Raw genomic sequence first — 12,146 nt, 5'->3', positions numbered from 1 at the left:
AAAGATAACACATAGATGAGGTCTAAACAAATATTTCATTTTACAGCCAAACATGCATTTGAATTGTTCAGAGTTGATACGTGTTTCTGATCTGATAATATTTTGATGATGTTCGTGATTTATTGGAGAATAATGTCCAGAGGCTTCCTTTGAAGTTTTCAATAATTGTGGTAGAATTTAAAAGTAACGTTAAGCAGAGTAATACGTTTTTGACGTAACTCATTGTGACGTTGGCAAGTTATGTTATACAAAATATTATATGTTCCTTTGAATGATTCAGCCAATGAAATTGCTTGATACAAGTGAAATTAAATTATTTCAATTTAATTGATTATAAAGCAGGTAAATAGTGATGTCGTGATCATCAAAAATCTTGAATATCACAGTGATGCTTTGACCAGGCAACAGTTCATTCTGTGAGCCAGCCAACAGTTCGACTGTTTCATAATCATGCAAAAACATTAAATAAACGAGAAGCAGTTGAAAATGCCTAATAATAAATTATACAGTAGGTTAGGTAATAATGAATAAATATTGATTGTGGCCCTCAACATTAGCATGATTAGAGAAGTAGAATGGTACAAACAAGTCGATGCTCTTATGTTTGAATTTTTTTTATTAAGATTTTTCTCCCATCCATGATCCTGGTAGTTGCTGATGCCTGATGCTAAATTACATAGTTTGTTTAAATTAGAATGCAATAGTACCTGAACATAATTTATCTTTTCAGAGAGAAGAAAACTGACTTTAAAAGAAAACTGGTGAGATTAAATCATATGAAATGTATGATGAATCAGGATGTAATCATTTGGTAAGTGGTAGTTAATTCAATCATGAATTGGAATGTATAACAATTGCATGAAAAAAAAAATGATTCAAAATTTAATAAAACAAAAAAAATAAATTGAAATACTGAATTTTGGTTTACCAGCTGTGAGCTACAACAAGTTTTATGTAAAAGCTAGGGCTGAATCCATATGCCCCCTCAATGATACTGTGGAATCACAAATTTTCGTGGGGGGTTAATTTTCGTTGTTTTCGTGGTATGACAAGACCCACGAATTCATGTCCACAACGAAATGTAAAATTTCACACACATAAGTACTCATTAATTCTTGATCCACGAAATCAAATCCCCACGAACCAAGAAATTTTCCTTAAACCACGAAAATTTGACCCCACGAAAATATGTGATTTTACAGTATATGTGTATTGTTTTGATTGACATACATCAGTTATCTGATACATACAGTCAAACTTTGTTTAACTCGAACCTGAATTGAACAGGAAAGAACTTTGAGGTCAATGAAAATAGGAAAGTTAAATGCATATTTACTGAATCTTGCTGGTCAGTATTTTGTTGACTTTAAGGAAACACTGCACTCTAAAGAGCTCTACTTATAGGGAAGTTTTATGCAGTTAGAGTGATCTGCCCTAAGCCCTTAGATTTGAGATTTCTGCTTACAAATAGTTCTATGTCTTTTTGAACATTTTCCTGTGAAATGAGGCACATACAGTACCCTACTTATATTTATTTTGATAAGTTTGTAAATATATTTTTCATTAACAAAAAACGTCAAAATTGACAAATTGAAAATTTGACAAACAATTCATGTTTTAAGAAGGGGTACATTGGCCACTCTTGTTGCCTAAAGAAGATGCATCCACTTTCAATATTGCATGTTAAGCTATACCCTGTGATTTATCAGTTTTAAGTGAATTTGTTTAAGACAGAAACATATCATAGAAGAGGCCCATGGGCCACATCGCTCACCTGAGTAACTTGGCTGATGCAGATCTTTACCAGATTCCCCCTCTTGCTATACCTATCATGCCCAACAACCCCCTTCTCTTTTTAATCCCCTACCGGTGAAACCGGGGGGGGGGACTATAGGTATCCTCTGTGTCCGTTCGTCTGTCCGTCTGTCAGTCCCCATCAGTCTGTACAACTTGGTTTTCTGCACTTTTTTTCTAAACGCTTGCAGATATTGAACTGAATTTTGGTATGTCAGTTTATCTTAATGAGTTACAGATCAAGTTTGAATTTGGCTTCGCTTCATTGATTTTTGACAGAATTATGGCATTTTGAATATTTTTCAGAATCGCTTAATTAAGATGAGGTTCGAACTGCGCTAACTTCTGATTGTCAACAAAAAAGTTGAAGCAAGGAAAAGAGTATGGAAAAATGAGTTGAATTTTAGTCTTAATTTGGATTATTTTATTAGTTTTAAGGCATATACAACTTGAATTTCAGTTTTACTTGGACACGATTTTTGCACAATATAAAATGACATATAGGAGAAAAAGGGGAACCCAGTAGGGGACATGTATTGCTTATGCAATACTCTCAGAATGCTTGTTTATTTTAAAACGTTAGAATCTACACTACCCAAGGATGCTTCCACATAAGTTTCAGCTTTCCTGACCCAGTGGTTCTTGAGAAGAAAATTTTTAAAGATTTGTTCTATGTATTTCTATGTAAAACTTGGATTCCCTATTGTGGCCCCACCCTACCCCAGGGGGTCACTATTTTAATAATTTAATATGTACACTACCCAAGGATGCTTCCACATAAGTTTCAGCTTTCCTGGCCCAGTGGTTCTTGAGAAGAAGATTTTAAAAGATTTGTTCTAAATATTTCTATATAAAACTTGGATTCCCTATTGTGGCCCCGCCCTTCCCCAGGGGGTCATGATTTTAGCATTTTTTAAATATCTACACTACACTACCCAAGGATGCTCCCACATAAGTTTCATCTTTCCTGGCCCAGTGGTTCTAGAGATTGATTGATTGTTTGTTGTTTAACGTCCCTCGAGAGAATTTATCACTCATATGGAGACGCCACCAATTGCCGGTGGAGGGCTACAAATTTTGTCCTATGCTTGGCACTCAGGGCCTTTGAGCCGTGAGGATCTTTTTCATTGCAGCACCTACTGCGACATGGGGCCTTGGTTTATACGGTCTTATCAGAAGGACCAGTCTCCATGCCCCACAGTGGAATTCGAACCCGCGACGTAAGGAGTGACTCCTTACTTCGCGACTCTAGAGCAGACGCTCTGATCACTGTGCCACTGATTCCCTATTTTGACCCCGCCCATAACCCTGGGGTGTCATGATTTTTTTAACAATTTAAGTCTACTCTACCCAAGGATGCTTCCACTTAAGTTTCACCTTTCCTGGCCCAGTGGTTCTTGAGAAGAAGATTTTTTGTTAACCCCAAACTATTTTTGTCTTTTCTTGATTATCTCACCTTGTAAGGAGACTTGGCCCTTCATTTTGATAATTTAAACTTCCCTTCACTCAAGGATGATTTGTACCAAGTTTGGTTAAAATTGGCCCATTTGTTCTTGAGAAGAAGTCGAAAATGTGAAAACTTTACAGACGGACGGGCAGACAGACGTCTAGCTGTCCATCCGTCCTTCTGTCTTTTCTGTAAACTTTTCACATTTTCGACTTCTTCTCAAGAACCAATTGGCCAATTTTAACTAAAATTGGTTCATAGCAACCTTGGCTGAAGGGGAGTTTAAATTGTTCAAATGAAGGACCAAGTCCCAAGTCCAAGGGCAGGGCCACAATAGAGAATCCAAGTTTTACATAGAAATATATAGAACAAATCTTTAAAAATCTTCTTCTAAAGAACCACTGGGCCAGGAAAGCTGAAACTTATGTGAAAGCATCCTTGGATAGTGCAGATTTTAAAGTTTTAAAATCAGAAAAGGGAAGGGGGTAGTGCGGCATGATAGGTATAGCAAAATGGGGAATCTGGTAAAGAACTGCATCACCCAAGTTACTCAGGTGAGCGATGTGGCTCATATGGGCCTCTGGTTTTTAGCTCACCTGAGCCGAAGGCTCAAGTGAGCTTTTCTGATCAAAATTTGTCTGTTGTCGTTGTTGTTGTTCGTTGTCGTCGTCGTTAACTTTTCACATTTTCATCTTCTTCTCAAAAACCACTGGGCCAATTTCAACCAAACTTGGCACAAAGTATCCTTGTGTGAAGGGGATTTAAGTCTGTTCAAAATAAGGGCCACACCCTTTTTTCAAGGGAAGATAATCATGAATTAGAGAAAAATTAATGGCATTTTTAAAAAATCTCCTTCTCAAGAACCACTGGGCCAGGGAAGATGAAACTCATGTTGATCATCCTCAGGTAGTGAAGATTCAAGTTTGTTCAAGTCATGACCCCCGGGGGTAGGGCGCGGCCAAAATGGCTGATCAAAGTTTTACATAGGAATATATAGGAAAAAATCTTTAAAAATCTTTTTCTCAAGAACAACTGGGCCAGGAAAGATGAAACTCATGTTTCATCATCCTCAGGTAGTGTAGATGCAAGTTTGTTCAAGTTATGACCCCTGGGGGTAGGGCAGGGCCAAAATGGCCAATCAAAGTTATACATAGATAAATATAGGAAAAATCTTCAAAAGTCTTCTTCTCAAGAACCACAAGGCCAGGAAATATGAAACACATATGGAATCATCCTCAGGTAGTGAAGATTCAAGTTTGTTCAAGTCATGACCCTGGGGGGTAGGGTGGGGCCAAAATGGCCGATCAAAGTTTTACATAGGAATATATTGGAAACAACTTTAAAAATCTTCTTTTTAAGAACCAATGGAAGAAGAAAGATGAAACTCTTGTGAAAGTATCCTCAGGTAGTGTAGATTCTAGTTTGTTCAAGTCATGACCACAAGCAAGGGTGTGGCCAAAATGGCCGACCAAAGTTTTACATAGAAATATATAGGGAAACCTTTTAAATCTTCTTTTCAAGTACTTCAAAGCCAGGATTAGTTATATTTGTATGGAAACATCCTAAGGTAATCTTGATCCCCTTGGGGGTTAAAATTCAAGCCCCCCCCCCCCCCCCAACTTAAGTTACTTTAAATTCTTATCTGATATGTGTTTTTTCCTAGCTGATGTGCTCAGGTGAGCGCTGTGGCCCCTGGGCCTCTTGTTTGTGTGTGTGTGTGTGTGTGTGTGTGTGTGTGAGTGTGTTCAGTTTGTTATATTTGAGCTTTTATATATTTTAGAGGCATTCACCAATGTCATTACTAATGACAAACAGGAGAAACGGAGACGGGAGAATGGAAAGACTGATCTTCTCAGACAGCAGTCAAAAAAGCAAAAGAAAGCGTTCAGTAAGTCTAATTTGCTAAAAACTATATGAAAAAATGATCTTTTGGGATTTATTTTTAAACTAATCAGCCTACATATCAAAGATACTTGTTAATTAATAGTCTTCTTTCATCATGTGTAGCAGGTTTGTAGAGGAGTTCAATATTCTTTGAAATTTATGATATTTTGTGTCAATCGGAATTTTTACAAAACTAAGGTCACATAGTTCATTATCATTGATACTTGTATGTAGATATGTTTTTAAAAAGTCTGAATGATTAACTATGCGCTTTTTCCCTCAGAAACTGGAAAGAAGAAAGAAGGCTGTGGAACATCTTAAGTTATCTACATGAGTCATTGCCCCAACATCTAAAAAGAACTTGACGGAGTGCCTTCAATTGGACATAACTTCACCCGAGAAGACTGATGACAAAAACTCAACAAAGAGGGTCAGGCTTCCATTTCCCTGGAAATCAGCCAAACTGTGCAAGGGAAAAGAGGCACTGGACAAGGCATATAGACACAAGGTCCTGAAGACCGAATCTGCAGATGCCAGTTGGTATTTGTAAAGGATGGTAGAGAGGACACAACAACACCTCCCACTGAGAAGTGTCCCCTTTAGGCCATTTCCAGGGATTATTCCTCATAGAGGTAATTAATTTTCTCAGATATTCATTAGCTCTTCTCAGGTGTGAGTCATGCGGTGTGCGTTAACTTTTTAGCTCACCTGAGCCGAAGGCTCAAGTGAGCTTACATGTATCTGATCAAAATTTGTCTGTAGTTGTCTGCCATTGTCGTAGTCATTGTTGTTGTCATCATCGTTGTCGTCGTCATTAGCTTTTCACATTTTCATCTTCTTCTCAAGAACCACTGGGCCAATTTTAACCAAACTTGGCACAAAGTATCCTTTGGTGAAGGGGAATCAAGTTTATTCAAATGAAGGGCCACACCTTTTTCCAAGGGGAGATAATTATGAATTAGAGAAAAATTAATAGCATTTTTAAAAAATCTTCTTCTCAAGAACCACTGGGCCAGGAAAGGTGAAATTATTTGGAATTATCCTAAGATAGTGTAGATTCAAGTTTGTTCAAATCAGACCCCCGGGAAAGGGTAGGGCCAAAATCGGCGACCCAAGTTTTACATAGGAATATATAGGAAAAATCTTTAAAAATCTTCTTCTCAAGAACCACTGGGCCAGGAAAGATTAAACTCAAGTGGAATCATCCTCAGGTAGTGTAGATTCAAGTTTGTTCAAATCATGACAGGGCTCGACATTAACTTTTTAGGTCACCTGAGTAACTCAGGTGACCTATTGCATGTATCTCAAGTACTTATAGGCTTAGAATTATGAAACTTTGTCAGTTGATGCGTCTTGGGTTTTCGGAGATCACGGATTAAAAAGTAGGTCACAGTGACCTACTTTTGACATTTTATGGCTTTATTAAAGTATCTCAGGTACTTATTGGGTTAGAATCATCAAACTTTGTCATTTGATGCATATTGGGTTTTTCGAAGCATGTTTACCAAAATGTAGGTCACAGTGACTTACAATTTCGAATATCTCAGGTACTGATTGGCTAAGAATCATCAAACTTTGTCAGTAGATGCATCTTGAGTTTTTGGAGAATGTTGCCAAACAATTGGTCACCATGACCTAATTTTATGACTATATTTAAGTACCATGGGTACTTACTTGTTTAGAATCATCAAACATTGTCAATTCAAGCATCTAGGGTTTTCCGAGAATGATGATTGAAAAATAGGTCATGGTGAACTACTTGTGACATTTATTGCTATATTTAAGTATTCTAGGGTACATATTGGCTTAGAATTGTCAAACTATGTCAGTTGATGCACCTTGGGTATTTGGAGAATGCTGACCAATAAGTAGGTCACTGTTACCCACTTTTGAATATCTCAAGTACTTACTGGCTTAGAATCATCAATCTTTTTCAATTAATGCATCTTGTGTACTCAGAAAATTTAAATCAAAAAGTAGGTCACCATGACCTTCTTATAGTATTTTATAGTTACATTGAAACAATGTTAAATATCTTCAGACTTAACTGGGTAAGAATCAGCAAACTTTGTCTGATGATGCATCGTTATACCCCTGCAAATGAATTTTACGGGGTATATTGGGATCACCATGTCCGTCTGTCTGTCCATCTGTCTGTAGACAAGTTTTTATCCGTTTCTCAGAAACTGTTGGATGGATTAGTCTAAAAATTTATACACTTATTATTCACCATATGAAGGTGTGCACCTGGTATTTTCATCATGATTGAATGATTTTTCTGCATTTTACAGGCATTTTTTAGCTCACCAAGTGAGCTTTTCTGATCACATTTTGTCCGTCGTCTGTCTGTCTGTCCATCCGTCCGTCTGTCTGTCCGTCTGTAAACTTTTCACACTTTCGACTTCTTCTCGAGAACCACTGGGCCAATTTTGACCAAAGTTGGTACAAAGCATCCTTGGGTAAAGGAAAATTTAAATTGTTAAAATGAAGGGACATATCCCATTGCAAGGGGAGATACTGTAGATCACTAAATTTTTGCGAGACCTTATTTTCGCGAGATAGTCATTGACTCTTGATTAACGAGACATAATTTTCGCGAATTGCGGTTATTGCTTTATATATTCATAAGGAATACTATTATACGCGAGAATTAAATTTTCGCGAGCACACTGTCTCGCGTAATTACGCGAAAATAAAGTTCTCGCGAATAAAAAGTGATTTACAGTAATCAAGGAAAGACAAAAATAGGGTGGGGTCATTAAAAAATCTTCTTCTTCTCAAGAACCACTGGGCCAGTAAAGCTGAAACTTATGTGGAAGCATCCTGGGGTAGTATAGATTCTAAATTGTTCAAATCATGACCCCCAGGGGAAGGGCGGGGCCACAATGGGGAATCAAAGTTTTACATAGAAATATATAGGAAAAATCTTTGAAAATCTTCTCAAGAACCACTGGGCCAGAAAAGCTGAAAATTTTATGGAAGCAACCTGGTATAGTGTAGATTCTAAATTATTCAAATCATTACCAATTGTGAAATTCACCTGAGTCAATCAGGTGACCTATTGCTATCTGTTTTTGTCCGTCGTCATCCGTCGTTCGTCTTTCGTCGTCAATCGGTCGTAAACTTTTGAACTTTTTCAGCTTCTTCTCTGCAACCACTGAACCAATTGCAACCAAATTTGGTACAAAGCATCTATGGGTGAAGGGCAATAAGAATTGTGAATTTCATGATCCCTACCCCCCTGGGGCCTGGGGGGTGGGGCCAAAACCACTAAAATTAATGAAATCTTTAAAAATCTTCTTCTTTACTCCTGGACATCAAACAGTCAAACTGTTTGCATGATTGTAATCAGCATTGAGTCCTCTATCAAAATTGTGAAATTCATGGCCCTGGGGTCAGGGGTTCTTGTGCTAGGGCGGGGCTAAATAAGTATATAGTGAAAATGCATTATTTCTTTGAAAAACTTCTTTTCTGCTCCTGAATATTAAATAAACTAACTAAGTACATAGTTTTAATGAGCAAGAGTGCCTCAACAAAAATTGTGAATTTTATGGCCCCAGGGTCAAGGGTTCTGATGTTAGGGCGGGGCTCTATTGATTATATTGAGAAAATACATGAATTCTTTGAAAATCTTCTTCTTTAATCCTGGGCATTAAAAAAACTAACTAAGTAATATATAGTTATGATGAGCAAGAGTGCCTCTACCAAAATTGTGAATTTGATGGCCCCAGGGTCAGGGGTTCTGGTATTAAGGCGGGGCTGTATTGATTATATAGTAAAAATACATGAGTTCTTTGAAAATCTTCTTCTCTGCTCCTAGATTTTATATAATTTAACTAAGTACATAGTTATGATGAGCAAGAGTGCCTCTACCAAAATTGTGTATTTTATGGCTGCAGGGTCAGGGGTTCAGGTTTTAGGGCGGGGCTCTATTGATTATATAGTGAAAATACATCAGTTCTTTGAAAATCTTCTTCTCTGCTCTTAGGTTTTAAATAAACTAAGTACATAGTTATGATGAGCAAAAGTGCCTCTACCAAAATTGTGAATTTTATGTCCCCATGCAGGGTCAAGGATTTTGGTGTTAGGGCGGGGCTGTATTGATTATACATGTATAGTGAAAAAACCTTGAATCTTTGAATATTTTCTTCTTTGCTCCTAGGTTTTAAGCAGATGAACTACCTATATAGTTATGAGTAATCCATAATCTTCAAGAATTGTAAATTTCAAGGCCCCAGGGTCAATTGTACCATAGAGGGGGGGGGGGGGTCTGTACTTATATACTGAAAATGAATGAATTGTTTGTAATGTGCTCCTTGGTATTAATCAAATATTTTTGAAAAGCAAGGATGCCTTTCCAAAAATAGTGCAATGTGAGGATCTGGCCTAAGAGTCAGGGGTTCATGTGTGGTAGTGGCACTACTGTTATTGCTGAATATTACTGATTAGTTGAATTGCATTTTTTTTTTAAGTTCCCCTACCCTGCCTATGGATCAAATTCAAGCACTGGAATGTTGTTGAATAATGCTCAGGTGACCTATAAGGCCCATGGGCCTCTTGTTATTTTGTGATTTTGTTTGGCTCATAACGAAAAACTATTAGACTTACAATCATCAAACTTGGACAATTTATGCATCTTGGGTAGACAGTGTGTCACGACCTATTTCAAGGTCACTGTGACCTTTAATTCAGGTGATTTTTTTTTTTAAAATGTCTTTAAAATTTTAAATTTTATAATCCTAAAAAATGTAAAAATATAGTTGTATCCTTATTAAAAATGCTAAATTAAGTAAAAACTTATTTTTTATCATATACTTTACAGCAAATTCTGTAACAAATGTTAATGATTTGAAAGGAATTCAGTTTGTCCCATGGGCATAATTATCAAGCACTGGTCAAGGAGAAATTTTGATAGCAGAAATGTGCATGTCAAATTAGAGAGAAATTAATGAGTTCATAATTTTATTCAGAATATAAATGTTACAAAGCATCATGCTGTGTTATCTTAATTTATGTCTTGGTACAGAGTTGGGCAAAAAGAAATGACCTTATACACAGTTTTGTGTTAATTAAGAGTTCTTGATGGCTTGTAGTTCAGATAAAGATCTTTCAATTGGTGTAATGTAATTAAAACAAATTGTGTGTTTAGTTTATGATTAAAACTGAATTAGTATTGAATAATTCTAATTGAAATTAATTGTACATGTGTTCATTTAAATAAAAATTGCATTTCAATTTTTATATATTTGCAACAAATTGCAGTCTTGTCTCACTTAGAATTTTATAGTCTAAAGAATAATTAATTTCTGATTTTTTTTATTAGACTGTAGCATTTCCATATATTTCATAAAATATGCAATAAACAATTGAAAGCTGAGATTCATATTTGTTAAGCTCTAACACATTTAACCATTCTAGAATGTATATGATACTTATTATTTGTTTTAATTTTCAATCCATACATTTAGTCTCTTAGAGATGTATGGACCTGTTACAATATTTTAAGCATCATAAGAAATATATTCGATCATTGAAATCTGTGTTAATCTGTTTATCAAGGTTACTTGATTTTCTTGCATATCCCTTATCAATTTATGATTATTGAAAAGTTTGTTGGGCAATGGTCGATCATATTTGTGGCGGGGCACTTTATTAGACAATAGTGAACACCTCTTACAAGATCCATAAAATATTTCTGTATTGGCACCTACTCTGAAAAACCCAGCGGGGGTATTTGTCCCTATTGGACAGTTCTAGTTGGTCTTGTAAAATTTATCAGAAGAGCGATTCAAGGCCCATGGGCCTCTTGTTTATTTTTACCTTTCATATTTTTGTGTTAAACATTTATAAATTCATTTAACTTCCCTTTTAAGTGAACAAAAAGATCAATACCATTTGAAATATTAAGGATGTGTTATTTTTTGCTTGGAAGTACTGAAGTCTGATTATATTGAAGCATTTTCTATGGCCTTCTTTTGATGATAGTGTAGGGTCTCCGTGTCTAACCAATTGTGTACTATTATTATAAGAAAAGGAGCAACATCAAACAATAGTAGGGTAAAAATACACGCCAATGTGACATCTTTTTGGAAATTATGCCTGTACATCCTTAAATAATCTGTGGATCACATCTTATCTTTGAATCTGAGAGAATCAGATTTTGGAAATTTAACATATCAGATGTTTTTATAATAACTCATATCCTTATGACCAGAAAACTTGGTTTTTTGATGGAGATAAGAATTAATTTACAATCATTTTAATTTGTGGGGGTCTATTTTTGTGGGTAAGAGAAATTTTGTTGGTTCTTGGGAATGTAATTTTGTAAGTAATTAGTATATTCAGAAGATTCACTGAACAAAACTTTTCTGTTGAAGATTTTCTTCCCAACTTCCTTAGAAGGACAGCTTATTCAATGAATGGGATGTATTATAAACACCAAAATATTACTTAAGCTAAATTTTAACTATTTTTTCATTCCTTGTAGGTCAAACGAGGATTCAGCTATCAAAAGAAAACAAGAAAAAGAACTTTTTTAGTTCTTTGATTAGGGATTTCCAGATCTAAATATTGATAGTTGTTTTGGTTTTTTTTAATGTACCTGTAATCAACAGTTCAGGGTATATAGTTTTTGCATTGTTGGTCTGTCTGTCTTCAAAAGTGTAAACCAGGCCTAAAGCTTTTGAGTGATGGGGCAACTGATTTCACAGACGTATTTTTAGTGACCAGACTTGTTTACCTCTTTACATGGACCTTTGAGTTTCAACCACTTTTAACAAAAAAATTAAACTGTATTCTTGGCCACAACTTTCAAATAGTTGATGCTTATTGCATTCCATTTGACAAGACTTTCAACAGGTATAAATATTTTTTGACATTGACCTTCAAGTTGGACTTTTAAAATATTTTAACCTTGGACAGAACTTTTAAAAGTACTAAGGCTTTCATTTCAACAGTGAAAAAACCTTTCTCTCGATACCAACATTTTTTACCTTGACCTTTGACTTGCAAATAAGAAACT

General features: G+C 35.8%; 1 long non-coding RNA gene across 2 annotated transcripts; it reads left to right on the top strand.

Annotated features, from left to right (window-relative positions):
- The first annotated feature begins 712 nt into the window (after positions 1–712).
- On the top strand, positions 713–12,127 carry LOC134257272 (uncharacterized). Of its 2 annotated transcripts, none has more exons than XR_009989886.1 (4): positions 713–811; positions 5,022–5,129; positions 5,409–5,757; positions 11,613–12,127. It is a non-coding gene; the product is annotated as an uncharacterized LOC134257272 (long non-coding RNA). The 2 variants fall into 2 exon arrangements; XR_009989887.1 differs by having other exon boundaries at positions 5,022–5,133.
- Positions 12,128–12,146: the final 19 nt, after the last annotated feature.

Source organism: Saccostrea cucullata, unplaced genomic scaffold (assembly GCF_032062105.1).
Source record: "Saccostrea cucullata isolate Sc308-1 unplaced genomic scaffold, CSIRO_AGI_Scuc_v1 ctg15065, whole genome shotgun sequence".
Lineage (NCBI taxonomy): Eukaryota > Metazoa > Mollusca > Bivalvia > Ostreida > Ostreidae > Saccostrea > Saccostrea cuccullata.
Note: the sequence above shows the minus strand (reverse complement) of the source record. Positions and strands in the feature narration are given on the sequence as shown.